This window comes from Pan paniscus, chromosome 8 (assembly GCF_029289425.2).
Source record: "Pan paniscus chromosome 8, NHGRI_mPanPan1-v2.0_pri, whole genome shotgun sequence".
Taxonomy (NCBI): domain Eukaryota; kingdom Metazoa; phylum Chordata; class Mammalia; order Primates; family Hominidae; genus Pan; species Pan paniscus.
Genome location: NC_073257.2, coordinates 57923301 through 57943965, shown reverse-complemented (window position 1 = coordinate 57943965; position 20665 = coordinate 57923301). Strand labels below are relative to the sequence as shown.

Below are 20665 nucleotides of genomic sequence, written 5' to 3'. Positions count from 1 at the left end.
TTTATTTAAGATTAGTTTTGCACAAAAGAAAGCACCAAATTTATATTGTCCGGAAGAAAATTTTACTCATGAACTAATTAATATACCAATACTGCTTAAACTATTTAAAAGTTATAAGGTAACCAATATTCCCAATAGTTTTTAGAAAGGATATATAAAAGTGATACAACTTTACTTGTTTGATGCTGTATAGAATATTATAGATAATAAGAACATATTATATGAAAGTAAAATTTTTAAATGTTAAAAAGCATTGTGTTAACCCATTAAAATATTAGATCATTAGGAATTCCATTTATGCCTGAAATGCAAGTGAGAGTCATCGAATTAGGAAATTCATTAACACAATAAATTATGTTAATTGAATTAATGAGACTGTCTTGTGTTCATGTTCATAGATGGAAAACAGATAATGCCAAAATTTCCTGAACAATTATTTTAAATCAATTTGTATGGAATTGTTGCAAAATATTTCTTGAAAACATCAAAATAGATTTGTATAAATGAAAATTATGACATTACATGATTAGGCAGGGTCAACATTATTAAGACATCAAAGGTACTTTAATTAATAAGCTGATTTTTTGGTTGCATAGTATTCCATGGTGTATATGTACCTTTGCAAGGACATGGATGGAGGTGGAGACCATTATTCTTAGTAAAGGAATGCATTAACAGAAAACCATCTATGGCATGTTCTCACATATAAGTGGGAACTAGATGATGAGAACACGTGGGCACATAGAGGGAAACAACACATACTGGGGTCTACTGGAGGGTGGAAGGTGGGGAGAAAGAGAGGATCAGGAAAATAACTAATGGACACTTGGCTTGATATCTGGGTGGTGAAATAATCTGTGCAACAACCCTTACCCCTGACAGACATTTACCTATGTAACAAACCTGCACATCCTGCACATGTACCCCTAAGGTTAAAATTTAAATAAATAACGAAAATTAAATAAGTTGAGTTTAACTCCAATGTAGATACCATCTGTGTTCTGAATATAGAAATTTTATTGTATAGAAGAGCAAACAAAATATCCATGAAAAGTCTGAAAATTGAGAGTGACTTCCCCTGTAAAATATTGTAGAGACTTGGAAATTAAAATTGTGTCATATTGTTTCATCATTAGTCTGAGAGACCAATGGAATACAACATTCAAAAATGGAATAAAACATATATGAAAATGTACTGTGCAATAAAAGCAGGAGTGTAGAAAGAAGAGATGAACAGCTTGCTGAGTCTCATTGGGCACTGAAGCTCACAGATAGGCAGCAGGCTTTGTCTCTCACCACGTGTGCTTTCTGTAAGTCTGGTATTGCCACGTGTGCAGGAGGAACATTTAATATTTGAGCAAGAGGATTTTGGGGCAAATATCTGATTAAAGTGAATTTTTCTTCCACAATATTTATTGTAACCTGTTCTCATAGCCCACAGTATGTTTCCTGCTGGGTTGAGATGTTACTGCCTTTAATAAAGCTTTATTACCTGCAACTGTCCCCCTCTGTATGTTTGGGAACCTTGAGAACAGTCACACATAATTGTGGTAATTCTTTAGTTGGTCACTTGCCTGGGGAAACACTATCTGGGGGGGCTCCTTTCCACACTGGTCACACAGGGCAAAAGCTTGTGAAGAGTTCTGGGATAGAACACTGCATGGGGCCACTGAGATGGGTCACTTCAAGGTACAGTGCTCTTAACCTATACCTTAAACTGAGGCAGACAGAAAGTTCCACATGGCGTCAGAAAAAGAAAAATAAAAAAACAAGTTTGAAATGTTGAATCATCTTTGGTTGTTAAAAACACTATCTTCTTCAGAGGATGTGCTGAAATAAAAACTAACAGATGATCTTTGCCTGAAATATATAAATATTTGTTAACAAATGCTGGCGAGGCTGCAGACAATAGAAAACTCCTATTCACTGTCACTGGGAATATAAATCAGGTTAGCCACTATGGAAAGCAGTTTGGAGATTCCTCAAAAAATGTAATATAGAGCTACTAATTGAACTATCAACCTCATTACTGGGTATATACCGAAGGAAAATACAACACTGTACCAAAAAGACACATGCAAACCTGCACACGCAGCACCTCTAATATAAAAGTTGACATTATTTTAAAAAGTGTTTATTTGCGAAAATATTTCACCCATGGTAGGGATAAAGAACTACATTCTCACTAAGGTCAAGAGGCACACACCCGAAGGTAGCCCTGGGGGCAGGGCCGGGAAAGCCAGGAGCACCAGCATCCTCGGCCACACCAGCAGGTATTGGCTGAAGCAACAGGTGCACTGGGGATATGGAAAGGAGTTACTTAGACATAGTTGCTGATTCATGAATTTCCTATGTTTCCCAGGATCTCTTTATCATTTTCTTACCCTCCTGTCTATGTTTAGACACGTGGCTCTCACAGGTGACTTGTTGGCTGCAGAATGAGGAATTCATCACTGTTCTTTGGTCAAGGTAGAGGAAGTTATGTAATTTCATAAACTGTCCATATCTGATGACAGAAATCAAAAAAGAACTGAACAGATGGAGAAGATACATTATATTAATGAATAGAAAAACTCAATATTGTCAAGATGTCAGCTCTTCCCAATGTACGGATTCAATGCACTTCTACTCAACATGGAAGTGAATTATTTTACAGATATAGAAAAGCTAATTCTAAAGCTTATATGGAGAAGAAAAAGACCTTGAATAGCTAACACAATATTGAAGGAGAGAACAAAGTTGGAGGAAAGACAGGCACTACCCAACTTCAAGACTTAACTGTAAAGCTATGGTAATCAAGGCTGTATCATGTTGATGAAAAAATAGACAGATTAATGAAACAAGACAGTTTAGAAATAGAGACAAATCAATATATTTAATCTTTGATGGAAAAGTAAAGGCAATATGATGAAACAAAGATTGGTTTCTTCTGAAATTGGTGCTGGAACAACTGAATATCCACAAGTGAAAAAAAATGAATCAGATCTTACCCCCTCACCAAAATTAACTCAAAATGAATCACAGACATAAATGTCAAATACAAAACTATAAAACTTCTGGAAAATAACAGGAGAAAATCTAGACTCTCTTGGGTTTGATGATCTCTAGAAAAACGCCAAAGTTACAGTACCTAAAAGAAATAATATGATAAGTTGGACTTGATTAAAATGTCACTTTTTTGTGTGTGTGAAAGCCATTGAAAGGGAAGACAAGCCACAGACTCGAAGAAAATATTTGCAAAACATATTTGAATAATGAATTTTCTCCAAAATATACCAATATTCTTAAAATTGAATAATAAGAAACAAACAACCCAATTAAAAAGTGAACTATAGACTGTAACAGGCATCTCACCAAATAAAATATGCAAATAAAAAATAAGCATATGTAATGATGGTCCACATAATATTTCCTTAGGGAAATGCAGTAATGAACTACCACTGCATACCTATTGGAATGACCAAAAGCAAGAACGTGGTCACCCACTTTAATCACATGGTCCCTATCACATAATTAGAGGGTGCTGGGAGTTTCAACTCTGCAAGCTTCGTGTGTAAAGAATTCGACATAGATATGATATAGTGACTAGAAGTTATTTATTTATTTATTTAGAGAGCGAGTCTGTGTTGCCTAGGCTTAAAATGCAGGGGCAGAAATAACCAAATAATAACGGAAATCCAGAAGACTGCAAATGTCAAATCTGTCTAGGATGTGGAGCAACAAGGCCTCTCATTCCTTGTTTGTGACACAATCACAGATCACTGTACCCACAAACCTCCGGAACCAAGTGATCCTCCCACAATCAATCTCCCAAGTAGCTGGGGCCACAGGCATGCACCACCATGCCTGTCTGATTTGTTTTATTTTTGTAGAGATGAAGTCTCCCTGTGTTGTCTAATCTGGTCTGAAACTCCCGGGATCAAGTGATCCTCTTATCTTGGTCTCCCAAAGCGCTGGAAGTACAGGCACGAGGCACTGCACCCAGCCTGCCAGTCTTTAAGCAGGATGAGTTCAATCTAACTTTTTCTCCATCTGCTCTACTCAACTAAGTCTCCCTTTCAGCCCAAGGGAGAGAACCGCAGCTCAGCCACATCCAGGATGACTGCAGATTACCCAGCGCCACCGCCATATTCCAGATGCGGGTGAACGAGGAAGGGACGCTGGGGCCGAGCAGGGGGCACACTCAGCAACCTGAAGCCGTCAAACGGACCCGCCGTCCATGCCGCTGTCTGAGCTTTAGCCTCTACCTGCACTTGGCGAACAGGCAAATATGGCCGAGCAACCCTAAACTTCCTTCTTCTCCTTGGGCCCAGTCACCGCGGACCAGGGACAGATGCTGCTACAGCGTTGACGTCAGTCGGTCCGCCCCATATCTGCACCAGGACAGGAACCCGCCGCTCAGCCCCATCCTGGCGTCTGCAGTGTCCGGAGCCCGCAACCCAGTGCTCTGGGCGCGAGCCAAGAAGTGCAGGGCCTAGAGAGGGAGGGCGTGTGCCACACGGCGACCCTCAGGCTCTCTGGGCCCAGCCGTGCAGCCTCCGCCGTGGGCTCAGCTGCAGCTGGTATTCGAACGTGGCAGCAGCAGTGGCAACCCCAGAACCTGTCCTTGTCACCGGCAGCGGCGCACCCTAGGGTCGAACGCCGCCACTGCGCCTAAGTCAGGCGGTGGGACGTCAGGGCAGGAGGGCGGGAATCTGCCTCAGTGCCTCATCTCGGCAGCTGTACGGGGCTCAGAGGTCGCGAGCCTGAGCTGCTAGCGCCGGCCAAGAAAGAGCAGAGCCCAGGGTGGTAGGGCGGTTCACTCGACGACCCTCAGCGGTCTGGGCCCAGCCCTGCAGCCTCCACCGTGGACTCAGGTGCAGCTCTCATCTGAACATGGGACGCGGCAGCAGGGGCTCCAACCCGGACCCTGTCAGCGCCACCAGCAGCGCGGATCCTTGGGCCAGAAGCGTCCAGGGATTCTAAGTCAGGGGTGGGTCCCCAGCTGCAGGAGGGCAGGAACCGACGCTCAGCGCCATCGAGGAGGCTGCACGGTGCCCAGCGCCAGGGCCCAGCTCCTGGATCGCGGGTCGAGGAGGGGCCAGGGGCGGCTATGTCAAGCGGACCGTGTGGCAGGGCGTCTCCCACGTTCTGCTCCAGGGAGGCCAGCCCGACAGCGCCTCAGCGGCAGGTGCCACCTGCATGCGGTGCCCGGGGGAGGGCGGCCAGGGCGCGTGTCTCCTCAGCCTGCTGAGCTGCGCATGCACTGCGCCTAATGGCTTTGCTCAGCGAATTTCTCCCAGGAGAAGCCGTAGTGTCCAAGAGCTTGGCCAGACAGCAAGTTTTACTGGTGTTGGAGCGGGTGTGGGGACTCAAGAAGGGCGAGGGCGAGCGGCGGGGGCTGGGGAAGGGCGAGCGGGAGGCACAGGCTCTCTCTAGCAGGTGGCCGCAGCCATGAAGAAGCTCTCTGCCGCAGCTGGCAAGGGCGTGAAGGGCCCGGAGCGCCCGAGCCCCTTCAGTCAGCTGGTCTACACCAACAAGGACTCTTGCGTGATCCACTATGGGGATCTCAGGAAGATCCACAAAGTTGTCTCCCTGGGCCAAGCCTGGAATCTGGAGGGGATAACCATGAGGAAGACCATCGACCTGAACAAAAGAGATGTGAAGAAGAGATACCAGGCCCTGCCTGAGCCGGGCTGCAGGAGGAGGAGGCGGCTGTAGGAGGATCGCCCCTTAAGAATGGAGTGCTGGGAGGCCTGGGGACGAGGGGAGCAGGTGGAGGAGTGGCGAACGGCAGGTCGGCCGTCCTGGGCCCCGGGGTCTAGGCCTTTTTCCCGGGTAGGCCCCCCAGGCCTGGGATGGGGGCGTCCTGCGGGTCAGAGGGCCCAGGCCACCTTAAAATCAACCCCAAACTTTCGCTGCTTTCTCCTTCACTTCCACTTCCTCTCACAGAGCACTGTGTAGAAAATTTTAAAGTGATTTAACTCACAAAATTAAGTACATACAGGGTTTTACTTTTAATGTACAGGTTTTAAAAGATAATGTTAGATACATTATGAAATGGTGCATAATGAAATAATTCCTATAATATATGAACTTCTTGGCTAAAAGTTCTTTGGATGAAGTCCAATATCCATTTTGATATCAATGAATGTCTATGTAAATATGTTCTTTGCTGAGGGGTCTTAGAAAGGAAACTTTGAGGTAGGAAGATGGTTTATGTTCTTGAATTTAAGAAGACTCATTTTTCTCAGGATGCGAGTTATCAGTTTTACATAAACCAAATAAAGTTATCGTTTTAACATTTTTTTTAAAAATTACACAGGCTGTCTTTTACTACTGTGATGACATTTTAAATATTTTGTAATTGAGTAGAAAAGTCTTGCCCTTCTAGATGTCAAAATGTGCTATCAATTTGCACAAGATGGGCCAGCAGCAGTGGCTCACGTCTGTAGTTCCAGCACTTTGGGCGGCCGAGGCGGATGGATCACCTGAGGTCAGGGGTTTAAGACCAGCCTGGCCAATATGGTGAAACATCGTCTCTACAAAAATACAAAAATTAGCCGGGCATGATGTCGGGTGCCTGTAATCCCAGCTACTCGGGAGGCTGAGGCGGGAGAATTGCTTGAACCCGGTGGGCAGAGGTTGCAGTGAGCCGAGATCCCACCACTGCAATCCAGCCTAGGCGACAGAGTGAGACTCTGTCTCAAAAAATAAATAAATGAGATAAAATAAATAAAATCACAAACTGTTTGCTAACAGGTAAATGGATACAATAGAATAGAAAATCCAGAAACACCCAAATATATGTAAGAATTTAGATCTTGATAATGGTCACACTTTGTACTAGTAGGAAAATAACTAGTTTCATAAGTGAAATGCCTGCTTTTTGGAGAAAACTAGATTTTTATGCCACAGAATTCCAAAGTTTTTAATATACAAAATGATAAAAATACCAGAAGAAAACAAAATGCCTGTTCACACAGATACATTTTTATGTTGACAAAACCTTTCTAAGAAGCTCAGAAGCAAGCATTCTGAAGGTTAATTTAGTAAAACAAAAATTAAATCACCGTGCATATGAGAAAAAATAAAAGGCAGCATACTTGTAAAATATTTACTACATATGTATATGCGTGTGTGTATACATATTAGATTTAAAAATCTTCATTTTATAGAGAATTCACTCAAATCAACAAAAAAACCCTCTAATTTAAAATTGGGCAACATAAATTAGAGGTCTAAATTGCAGATCTAAAAAAACTACTTGACCTCTAATTTAAAATTGGGCAAAGTCCTTTTTTAAGATCTGTAAGTGGCCTATGCACACAGGAAACAATATTTAGTGTTCCTGGTTAGAGAAGGCATTTAAGTTAAAAGAGGACTCAAATACTGTTTCCTGTCCACAAAGTTTGTGAGGATAAAAAGCAGTGATATTTATAGTGCTCCTTAAAGTTTAAGTTGCAGATGACTTTTCAATAGACAATTTGATGGTAAGTACCATATTTAAAAACTGTTTATGCCTGTTAGTGATCAATTCTATTATACTAAAATGTTTTTACAAAATAATGAAACATACACACAATTTCTTTTCTGAGCACTGCTTAAAATATCAATGTATTAAGAAGAATCGATATAATGGCTTTTATAAATACACTTCAGTGAGTTTACAGCATGGGATAATATGTGACCACTCAAGGTAGAAATATATACAGAAGTATGTTGACATTTGAAAATATATTTTGGTGTATCAAGTGAAGGTAAAGTTCAGTTTGATTACACATACAGACTATGGTCTTATCTGAAATTATGTACGAAATATGATAAAATTTATTATTTGAGGGCATTTGTTTAAATTTAAATGTTTTTCCTTTTTATTATCTGTGATTTCTGCATTGAGCATGTACAATGCTGTTAGTAAAAGTTTGTTATTAATGAAATAATTTTTGAGAAGTGCAGGAATATGAATTTTTCACAGATAAAAATAATTTCTCATGTTCTATAATTTTTTTGTGGATTAGTATATTCTGTGAACTTTTAGCATCTTCAGAAGAGAATCTTTTATCTGTGGTTATTGATTTACATATACATTTTATTAGACACATATAGACTTATGTATATGTCAATAATTATAGATTAATCATTTTAGTGTAATTATTAGAAAAATAAAATAGCAAATATAAGTGCTTTATTTATAGCAGTTTTTTAAGATATTGAACTTCCCAACTGTATTGATCCATTCTTTTAATCCATTTATCACATGTAAGCTGAATGCCTATTATGTAGAAGAGACATCCTATTAACTCTGAAGACCTTTTCTTCCTTAAAAATTTCACAGTTACCTGCTCAGCCTGAGCAAAGTGAGAGATTTAAAATTGGAGTATTAGGACTGAATCTCAGTTGAAGCTTTCCCTCTCGTCTTTAAAACAAAAACAATTCTGAAGTGGGAAACTAGTAAGTGATAACTACCACCCACGATGTTGGACATTTATAACAGCTTTAAAGAGTAATATTAATCATTGGAAATATCTAATTCACATGCGTTCTATAAATTTAAATATGAATTTACATACAGTCTGTAAATCTAAATACAGAATAAAATGAGCCATACCTATTTATTTGAATCCCAAGTTTTCTTTGGCTTGAAGTTTTTAAAATATTAAAGAAGTTATTAAATATTAATTTAATTTAATATTAAATATTAAACAGTTGTTTTTATTTCAACTCTCTTTTTGCGTAGTACTCTTAAAAGTTAAAATTTCTTTCAATGTTAATCCTGTGACTAGGACTGCCATCGTCCTGTTGTATATACCGTATTCCACTTCTTGGAAGGCACTGTGAATTGTGTGATGCCTCCTTATTTTATGCACCAATAAAAGATTGTTTAAATTTCTGCTAAATATAGTTGTAATAAATAATGAATTATAAGTGGCATTTCAATGTCAGAAATGTTAAAATATGAGAAATTGAGCATCTTAGAATCATTAAAATACCGTGTTATCTCTAACCTTTAAAGCACACCACAAAGCAGGCATAATTGCACCTTTTACTTAAAATGTTGCCTTTGTTAAGTAGTAGTAATAATTATATCTAACAACTACTGAGCTGTTACCTGTGCTAAGAACTCTCCAAAATACTTTGCATAGATTCTCATTGAGGCATCACAGTGATGTCCTGTGAGATAACTGCTGTATTCATCTTCATTTTATTGATGAGAAAATCGAGGTGCAGAAAGTTTAAGTGACAGCTAGAAAGTGAAACTTCTTAAAGTAATATTCAAGCCCAAGTTGAACTGAATCCAAAGGCCAAACTCTTTCTATTCAAATAGGCCACTCTTTCATTAATGCAGTGAGTAATAAGAGTGAACAAATGTTGTACTTTCTTCAGGAGAATATTAAATATTTCTTTTGAAGGCAGAGAAAGAGCATGCTATTTAATGTTTACAATTACATAAATCGTTGTATGTTTTGAGACAGTGGACTATACTTTGCCTAAAAGTCCTCTCACTCTCGTAGGACTGCTCTACACTGGGCCTGTGTCAACGGCCATGCGGAAGTAGTAACATTTCTGGTAGACAGAAAGTGCCAGCTTGACGTCTTGATGGCAAAAACTGGACACCTCTGATGAAGGTAAATCGTAGCCAGTTTTTTCAGCAGGAGATGGATTTGGTTTAAATACATAGAATAAAAATGAATTTATCTCATTGAAATACAACTAGTTTGTGAAACCTGTGGAATATTTATTTTGATTTCCCATAATTTATAATTTACTTCTTGTTTTAATACTGACAGGCTCTACAATGCCAGAGGGAGGCTTGTGCAAATATTCTCACAGATTCTGGTGCCGATCTAAATATTGTAGATGTGTATGGCAACTCGGCTCTCCATTATACTGTTTATAGTGAGAATTTGTCAATGGTGGCAAAACTGCTGTCCCATGGTGCAGTCATCAAAGTGCAAAAGAAGGTGGACGTTAACCAATGTTATTTTCAAAATATTTGAAATCCATTTGTTTTAACATTAACATATGTAAGGTTTTTTATATTTGGAAGCTCAAACATTCCTTGAATGAAAATGGTTTGAAAGAACTTAATTTTCTAAGATTTTACTTTAAATATTAATATTTTTACAAGAATTACCAGAGAGTGTGGCTTTTCTATGCATTTATGATAAATATTTGAATTTGTTAAAGGTAAAACTTTTTCAAATATTCTTTCCTACCCAAGTTTTTTTTTCTTTCCAATTAGTGTAAAACTACAGGAAAGCAAAATTTGCCTGCGTAAATTGAGTCAACATGTAAAATGTAGGAGACATGCAGAAATCTGGATTTCCTCTTAAAGGATTGAATCTGGTGTCTCTTGAGCCCATATGACTGTTTGGTATGCTATGAAGACGTTCTAACTTTACACAAAGCATATGTTTCCAGTTTGCTACTGTGCCCACCTAGTTACATCACTTCCTCAACTTACCTCTTTTGCCTCTGTAAATATTTCAGTTATCAATTCCTCTCTCATAGTATATTTTGGTAGAGATTTCAAGGTATTCAAGACAGTTGATAGCTGTTTATAATATATAGTTTATATTTTACATTAATTCATTAATAATGGGCTACTTCTAGAATTTAGAAGATTTTTTAAACAATGATTTTTCTGTATATAAACCATAAATAATCATCTTCTATTAGAATGACTTTAAGCCTTTTTGTATTAATCATGGTTGTATTTGAATAGGTTGTGCATATTGTAGAAAATATTATATCCTTCTCCTCAGAATCGTCCCTTAAAATTCAAGTGATTTAGTGGCTTATATTATGCTAATCCACATAGATGAGTTAGAACTTTAATTAATAGGCCATTTTATTAATATTGTTGATATTTTGCCAAAAATTAAGTAGCAGTTACAATAGAAACCAGAATAAAAATGGATTATTGCATTTTAAAAAGATATGCATTAGGATCCTAGGATGATTATTATAATTGAGAATAAACTTTTATACTGAATTTCTAATAGCTGAGATAAAATTCTGTTGTCTTGTAATAGGAGAAACCCCATTATTATTTAATAATAAGCAATCAAAGTTCATTTGAAGCCAAACTCTTTTAATTTAGAGCCACTTCCTTAGTGACCCATTTAGAGCAGATGTGCCTGACATTGGCATCTGGGATCTTGGGATTATTGGTAGAAGAGAATCATGCGAGTTTGTATCACCCAGAGGAAACCTCCATTTTTCTTGCAAAGCTTTCAAAACTGTATCCCTGAAATTCTAATTTGTAAAATGTTAATGTCTGCCACAAAAATATATTGTCAAATAAGGATTAGGCAAAGTTCAAGTCATTTATTGAATAATGGACATTTAATTCACAGTTTTATAATATTTCTTCAACATAGATAATGGTGGAATCTGTTGGGGTACATTACTTCTGGTAAGGTAATTATCTTTTAGAATATAGTTTAAGAAACACTGCTCTAGAGGTAATAATTTAGATTACTAATTTAGTCAAAAACAAAATATTTACTACTATGTCTTAGGGTTTAAGGATATAGAGATAAAAGATACAGCCCTTGCCCTCAAGAAGCTCTTGGTTTAGAAGAGAAACCATAAAATCATTACAATATAATGATTTTTGGAGATAACCAGAGTTAATTTGGTGATGCAGAGGCTGAAACAAGATAAGGTGCAGTGCATGAGACAGCACAGAAAAGGGAGAAGGAAGGGATTGCTATTGATTGACTTTATATTTTATGTGTTTAAGTTCATAGGATATTATATAAAGTATTCAGTTCAGCTGAGAAATATGTAATTTCATGAATTATAAATCATTTTACTGTTTTACAGGCTAGCCTCATACCACTTTTACTGGCCATAATGAAAAGACGTGAGCAAATTGTGGAATTTTTACAGACCAAAAAAATGCAAATGCAGTTAATAAGTTTAAATGGTATAGTAGTTTTTTTTTTAATTAAAAAACACTTTAGTGTTCTAGAGAAATAACACTCAAGTCAGAAATATTAAATTAATATTTACTTAAAATTATTAGATTATAGTGAAACATATCAACACAAATTATCAGAAGAAAAGCAATTATTTGGACTGGTCAACATAAAGAGCAGTATGTAGTAGGACTTCTCTTATTATATTGATTGATTCTTATGTGTAATCTGATGTTTTTGGTTGCATTATCTTCCATAAGCTAAAGTGGTTCTGTGTTAGTTTTAAGAAGTATGAACTTTTTTTAGTTTACTTTGTAATTCAATATTGAATGATTAACACTTTTATAGTATTTTTCTAACTTCCTTTTTTTATACACTTTTTAAAAAATGCAATATTTGCTGGACACGGTAGCTGTTGCCTGTTATCCCAGCACTTCGGGAGGCCAAGGTGGTTGGATCACTTGAGGCCAGGAGTTTGAGACTAGCCTAGCCAACATGGTGAAACCCCATCTCTACTAAAAATACAAAAATTAGCCGGGAATGGTGGCACATGCCTGTAGTCCCAGCTACTTGGGGGGCTGAGGCACAAGAATCGCTTGAACCCGGGAGGCAGAGGTTGCAGTGAGCTGAGATCGTGCCACCACACTCTAGCCTGGGTAACAGAGTGAGATTCTGCCTTATAGAAAAAGCAATATTAAATATAAATAGGAGTTTAAAATCATTTTGTCTTTAGGATGATTGTTTGCTTTGTTTTCTTTGAAGAGTATTAATTTTAGGTTATCCCTACGTGACTATTAATTGCTATCACCAGATACTGTGAATTTATTATTTTTTTCTTTTTTATTCATAGTGTATTTTTATTTTTAATTTGTATGGGTAGAGGGAAGAAAGACATCTTTAATTGGATTAACATTTTAGTTAATTAAGATAAGCCATAGGTGAGTGATAAAGAGAAAAGAGATAGGCTTTTGATTCACACAATACTAAATTTAATTTCTAGCTTCCTCACTTGATAGGTGTGACCTTGCAAACATTAGTTAATACCAACTATGATTTTCTATATGAAAAGGAGAATAATAATATGTCCTTTAAGGACGATTGTGTTGAAGTAACATTATAAATATCAACAGCATTTAATTCAGTGTTTCATACATTCTTATCAGCATCATTAAGTAAACTTACTATAACTACTACTAATATCATTATTCCTAATACTGTTTTAAGCCTTCAGATTGCTCTTATTTGTCTGACTTCTAGCTGATTTTGAAGTACAAAATATTATATCAGAATAAGGAAGAAATAGATAATTCTTCACTTAAATCTTTGCCTCTTTTAGGTTAGTGAACAAAGCATAAGTCTTTGCCCCTCAAAGGACTTTATGTTAGCCAATTCTAGTATGCCATATTCCAGTGGGACACGAGTCTTTTTGCCCCTTCCTTTTAGCCTTGGTGGTGATTTACAAGGATAAACACTTGAGCACTCAAGATAGTTATGTTTGTTAGTACATGTAAATGGTTAATTCTACACTGACAGGCACATATTAAATTGGTTCTGTTCCTAACAATGAAGTTAACTCTTTGTTATTTTAGCACAGCCCTCATGCTTGCCATATGTCATGGAGCATGAGAGATAGTTGGCATGGTTCTTCAGCAAAATGTTGACATCTGTGCTGAAGATACATGTGGAATGACTGCAGAACGTTATGCTGTTGCTTGTGGACTTAATCGGTGTTTACATTTAAAGACTAGGTGAGATTTTATAGTTTGTTTCAGGTAATTTTTGAATGACAGTGAGTTAGTTCACTTCATCGGCCAGAAACTAGTCAAAAAGCTAGACTAGTTAGAAGGAATAATGGGTCCAGGATTCTTTATTTTAGGACTTTCAACAGCTTTATCCCTAGGGATCCTAATGTTGTGTACTTGATTTTACGTATAACCCCTATGCATGGGATAAACATAGTGTCACAATTTTGATTTTTCTAATTAGTTATTTGGGTCTTGAAATGTCCACTTTACCAGAAAACCTGATAGTGTCCCCTGGGGGCTCTCTTCCATACCTTAATACTTGAATTTTTAAAAAGAATCTAACGGGTTCCTTAAGTACAAGGAAGAGATTCATTTTGTGTAAGTCAGAAGAATTGGAGCGGGGGGAAATGGCCATTCTCTTCATTTTGTTGTTTCCATTGATTCTGTTGCTGCATCGTTGCCATTGAAACTGTTCCTGCAGTCTGGTAATGATTGACCTTTGCGACCAGGTGCCCTTACTAACACAGATTTTATGGTGATCCATATGTAGACTTCAAATTTATTACAGTTTTTTAAAGTTCACATATATATTCTCAGCCATTGTTTCCAAAGTACCAGCACCCTGCTCTGGCAGCTAGGACTTTTATCTTTTGCCACACACATAGTGAGCAAATTGACCCTTCTCCCACTCAAAACCTGATGTGAAACCCACATCTTAGCCTGAACTTGGCCTAGACCTTCATAAGTTATCCTTTGAGTGACTTTTCTGTTTTCTCTAGCAAATATTAGTTGCGACAGTTTAAAACTGTAAGTCAGGTTGAAATAATGTTACAGGAAGGAATTAGAGTTCCATTTTTATTTTGTTACCAGATCTATATCCCTGGCACTTTATATCCCGTGTAGCACCATTTTGTAGGTAGTGGAAGGTCTCATCTTATTCTGTAAGATCCCATGTCATCTTTCCAAAGTTGTAGTGGGTTCCAACTTGTGGTTGTCCCCTCAAGTGATTCTTTTTTTCCCAAAAGTTAAAAATCTCCCGTGCTACTTGCATCTCTATCTCGGGTTTTTAAAATATTTTCAAATTCTGCATTACCATGAAGCCATTCAATAGACTTCACTCTATCTCAAGTAGGTTGCTTAGATTAAACAGAGCTAAGCCTCATCCATCACTGATGAGTCTTCATATATAAAAGTAGGGATTTGTGCTGGCTTCAGGGGTACATATACTAAAATTGAAACAATGTCGAGAAGATGAGCATGGTCCCTGCACAAGGATGACACAGAAATCTGTGAAGTGTTGTATATTTCTTGCAGTCCCCAAAAGGACATTTGACTACTTTCTAACTAGCTCCAAGGAAATGGTGTGAGTCAAAGCAAAATGGGTGACAGCCAGTATTGCAATTGTGATTTTCATATGAAAAATATTTATGTAAGGTGATCTATGAAATGAGATGTGGTAACACATAGGATCTTGTGTGCAATATGTTGTTAGTAGGCCAATGAGAAAATACCAACTGGCATCTTCTTTGTGGAACTTACAAAAAATAAAGGTAGGGTTTTGTCTTCCACAGCAGCTGAAAATGAACATAGTGATTAAGCATCATTCTAAGAAAGATTTGTTGGTTCAGAGTTTAGGGAGGTAGAGAAAGATTAGTAGTAGTCCAAGCCAGATGCTGACATCTATTAGTTTTCTTCCCTTGGTGTGATTGATGAGCTCAGTAATAGAGGATAATCAGATTGTCCAATTTAATAATTAATGTATTCATAAATTTCATTACAAATTATAAAATAGCTTAGATGCCTTGAATTACAAGCCACAAAGAATAGAACATCTAATAATAACCAAAAGTAGGAATTAATAACAGAAAACTGTAACATTTGAACATTATAACCTATGAATAAATAGTTTTTTTAAAAAAATTTATTTTTTGTAGACACAGGGTCTCCCTATGTTGCCCAGGCTGGTCTTGAACTTCTGGGCTCAAGTGATCCCCCTGTCTCAGCATCCCAAAGTGCTTGCATCACAGGCATGAGCCACTGCACCAGGCCAACACATTGGGTTTTATTGGGAATTTTAAAATAGTTTCAGCAATAAGGTTCAAGAACAAATTATTTCATTGCTTCACTATTTCTCAGAGTATTTTAAAAATGTTCTCTTGTTAAATTCTTATAATAACCTAGTGAAATAAGGCTCTAAAATCCTCATTTTTAGAACACATTGCGCCTAAGAGAAGCAAGTTGTTCAAGAAAAAATACCTGTTGGTTACCATGCTAGGAGTTTTTCTGAGTTAGGGGCATTTTCCGTTACGCCAAGCTAACTCTAGTTAATTTACTGAGTTAGACTGCCCTCAATTCATGAGTATTTCATCTTACTTTATTTCTTCTTTAATTAAAAGCTTAGTAAGTTCATAGAGCTTATAAACTCCAAGTCTATGAAATAAGTAATGTTCTGATGTTAGCTCTGATATTATCTGAAATACCCTAATAACTTAATAAATTTGGTAAATGTTTTTTATATCAGTGTTAAAATAGTAATTTTATTTATTACATTTTTATACATAGCATTCATCAACAACTTTTGGGATATATATGAAAGATATCTAAAAATCCTCAAAATAGCAATCCAGGTAAGACCTCTGATAGTAAACTACTCTTGGTGGTGCTACCATAAGATTATGGAACTACTGATCACAAAAAAGCAATTCAAAAAAGCAATGTGTAAATAGCATGTGTTTACATATATACATATATGTGGGTATATACATATATATATATAGCTTTGATTTAAATTTTTTAGTTTATAATTCAGAATTAGTTAAGAATTTAGTTGTAGGTAGCTTATAATCTCAAAAAATATTATCTGAAAAAATATTTGTTTAATTATGGTCCCTAAAATCCTACATAATACTTTTGTATAAATAAGTAATGCAGTGTTTAAGTTTGTATATTGTATGTTTCTTCAATTGTCATAACAACTTAGGCTTGTTACAAAATGTATAACCCTTAGTGTGATTGATGAGCTCAGTAATAGGGGATGATCAGGTTATCCAATTTAATGAATTAATATATTTATAAATAAATTTTATTACAAATTTTAAAGTAGCTTACATGCCCTGAATTAGAAGCCACAAAGAATTGACCATCTAATAATGAAAAGTAGGAATTAATAACAGAAAACCATAACATTTGAATATTTTAACTTGCGGTGGTCTGTCCCACAGACCCCGGCTGCATGACGGATGAGACACATACCCAGACACCAATATTCAGTGAAAGAGCAGCAAGGGTTCTGAGCCGATTACAGGCACTAAGGAAGGTGCTGTAAAGAGTCAGCAGCCACAGCCCTGGCTAGCCGGCCCTGTGGGCATTTATTAGCAAAGTTTTAATGATAAAGGCTTTGAGCCAACACACCTGTGGGTAATTAATCTGGGTGCCCCTACCCCAGGAGAGCCATCTTGACTGTGGGTGATCAAAGGGTAGTCTTAAGACCACATGAGTAAACAAGCTATTTGGATAAACTACTCTACCTTTCTTTGTACCCACTTTAAGCTACTTACTCAAGGTAAGGATTAGGCTGCTTTCAGCCATAACCCTATCTTGAGACTTTTACAAAACCTTTGGCATTCCAAGAAGATTTGTGTCTATGTCCTATAACTTCATCTTAAAATGTTTCCCACCAGCCTGACTGAACTCCCACAATAACCTATGAAGAAACATGGTTTTATTTATTTATGTATTTTAGAGACAGGGTCTCCTTATGTTGCCCAGGCTGGTATTGAACTTCTGGGCTCTATTTAATTTTTACAATAAACGGTTTGCATTTAGTAAAGAGAATTAATTACAATGGAGTCTTGTGCAATATGAGAGTTAGGGTGCTGATCCCCCATGCAGCTGAAAATCTGCTTCATATGAAAATCTGTTTCTTTTGACTCCTCCAAACCTTTACTAATAGTCCACTGTTGACCTGGAGCCTTACTGAAAGCATAGTCAATTAACACATAGTTTCGATTTTATATGTACTATATACTGTATTCTTACAATAAAGTGAACTCGAGGAAAACTGTTATAAGGAGGAAAAAATATATTCACTATTTATTAAGTGGAAGTGAATTATTATACATAAAGGTTTTCATTCTTATTGCCTTCACATTGAGTAGTCTGATAAGGAGGAGGCAGAGGAGAGATTTGTCTTGCTATCTTGCAGTGCCAAAGGAAAAGAAAAATCTGTCTGTTAGTGGGCTCCTACAGTGAAAACCCTTATTCAAGGATCAACTTTGTGACATAGTGACTTGTGTCACTAAGAAAGTAACTATCTTGGCCAGGCGCGGTGGCTCACGCCTGTAATCCCAGGACTTTGGAAGGCCGAGGTGGGTGGATCACAAGGTTAGGAGATTGAGACCATCCTGGCTAACACGGTGAAACCCTGTCTCTACTAAAAATACAAAAAAATTAGCTGGGCTTGGTGGTGGGTACCTGTAATTCCAGCTACTCAGGAGGCTGAGGCAGGAGAATGGCATGAACCCGGGAGGCGGAGCTTGCAGTGAGCCGAGATTATGCCACTGCACTCCAGCCTGGGTGACAGAGCGAGACTCTGTCTTAAAGAAAAGTAACTATCTTTAGAATAGTTAATAATACTTAATAATACTTTTCTGGCACCATGAACAAATGTCAACAAGAATTACAAAACTTAGCCAGGGTGCCTCAGTACCAATAGGAGATTATTTTCCAAAGATACCTACTGAGTGCAGAAGTCAGAAAAGCAATTTTTTGTTGAGAAGTGCAGGTTGTGTTACATAGTCTTGTACCTACAAGGTCTCACTATTATCAACTTCATTCCAAGCTGAAACCAAATAAGATATATTTACTTCATTAGAACAAGATATGTTGTTCTATCTGCTGGATAATTAGTGTGTTAATAGTAATTTTGTTACAACAAGATACTCTGTTTCTAATAGCCAAAATATTATCATTATCAATATTCAAATAGCTTAACTCTAGGCTCAACAAATTATAATAAAATTACAAACATTTTTCACAATAACAAAAATGCTACTGTGATATCTAAATGTGACACAATGCATGGTACAATATGAACTGTATGAGCACATCTTTATTATATATTTATCAAAGGATAAATTATCAAACAATAAGTTAGGTTTTGCAAGTTGCAGGAGACAAAGATGGAATACACATAGTCTGGGTCTTTAAGGTGCTCATAATACAGTAGAGCTGTCCCTATTGAATTTCTGCATTTTTTCCAACAGAATTTCCTAAAAAATGTTTTTTATTTATCCACTTGTCCACTTAACAAATAACTGTCAGGTATCTTTAAGGTACTAAGTATCTTCCTTGTTATTATCATTGTCATTTTTTATTATTTACTACTTTATTAAGGTACTAAGCATTTTTCTTGTTTTTATTATTTATTTATTTAGCGCTTATTCTGTGCTAGAACCCCTTTGGGAGCTTCTAATTACTTATTATGTCATGTCGTTACCATATTCAGCATTTGTCAGACGTTTTATATCCCTATGGATTTGAAGTGGGGTGCGTGGCACTCACTGAGTCTTCAAAGACCAGCTTTTAGGTGCAACTCATTTGGCAACTACAAACTTAGGTCACTGTTTGTATGTTACTTGCAGGATTCATGTACTTAGTTTTTAACTATTTATACTACTTTAAGTCTCTAAAAATTCATATATTGAAAAAATTGAAAATTTTAAGTTTCTACTCCTCATTACTTTTTGTGATATTTGATCTCCCCTAATACTTGATTATAAATCAGCCAGTGATCAATAAAGAGTCTCTCCCACGTTTCAAATCATTATATTTTTAAGTCATGCAATAAAATAGGTCAGGTGGTGAACATTGTTTATCATTAGAGATACCACTGTGATGTCACTAGGATTCGTGAGGAGATGACACCTGAGAAGAAGGATCTGCATGAGAGGCCTCACCTCTGCCCTCCTGTGTTTTTTTGGAAATTGAGCATGGTAAAAAGAACCTGCTAAACCTGGCTGGACACAGTGACTCAAACCTGGAATCCCAGCACTTTGAGAGGCCGAGGCAGGAGGATGGCTTTAGGCCAAGAGTTTGAGACCAGCCTAGGCAACAGAGTGAGGCCCCATCTCTGCAAAAGCATTAATTAGCCAAGTGTGGTGGCATGTGCTTGTGGTCCCAGCTGCTCGGAAGGCTGAGATGGGAGGATTGCCTGAGCCCAGGAGTTTGAGGCTACTGCACTCCAGCCTGGGCAACTGAGTAAGACCCTGCCCCTAACAAAAAAAGATAAAGAATCAGCTAAACCTAATAGAATCATTGACCCTTGCCACCAAGCAAGCTTACTTCTTTCTCATAGAAGGAGGAGACTGTCGAGTTATTTTGCTCACATCATATGGCCATTGGAAAATATTTTGGCTATTATAGCTAAAACAATAGTTTATTAATAACAGTTTATTAATCATTTACTTGTAAACAATAAAAGCTTGGCTCTCTTTGTACTGCTCATGGCTTTAGGTGGATCTTGGAACGTAACCACTTGTGAGAAGCTAGTAGTATTTGCTGCTTCCCTTAAAGCTCCTGAAAGGCAGAGAGGAAATCTTAGATTTTTCATTGCTATGAACCACTGCACGTATTGAGGAAATATTCACTACTTCCAACGTCGTAATCCTGCAGCCATTTGGCACCTGTGAGTCAGGTGCCAGAAACTGGGCAGTGCAGAAGGCAGTGCGCTGCGTTCCACAGTTGCTTGCTATCTAGAACTTCTAGAACTTCTGCTTTTCTAGAACTTCTGCTTTTCATTCTCAACTCCAAGAGTTTTTGTTGTTGTTTTGTTTTATGGGAAGTTTGTTAGAAGTAGGTTTATATATTTTCTTTCAGAATTAACAGAAGAATTATAATTAATATCACTTCCTGGTGTGACCGAAAGCCTCTAATCCTTTACTGTTATTTGTTTATGAGCACATTTCTTTTAACAGCTATGATAATTACTACATCTTGTGTGGTTTCTCAAAA

The 20665-nt window shown here is 37.3% G+C and overlaps 1 protein-coding gene, 1 non-coding gene and 1 pseudogene across 2 annotated transcripts in view; all 3 read left to right on the top strand.

Moving 5' to 3' along the window:
* Positions 1-20665, top strand: part of LOC117974454 (ras suppressor protein 1-like) — a 120343-nt gene that overhangs the window by 20749 nt on the left and 78929 nt on the right. The window lies entirely within an intron of this gene.
* On the top strand, positions 5434-16979 carry LOC112440981 (putative ankyrin repeat domain-containing protein 30B-like; annotated as a pseudogene).
* On the top strand, positions 14857-14963 carry LOC112441023 (U6 spliceosomal RNA). Its single transcript, XR_003029007.1, has one exon. It is a non-coding gene; the product is annotated as a U6 spliceosomal RNA (small nuclear RNA).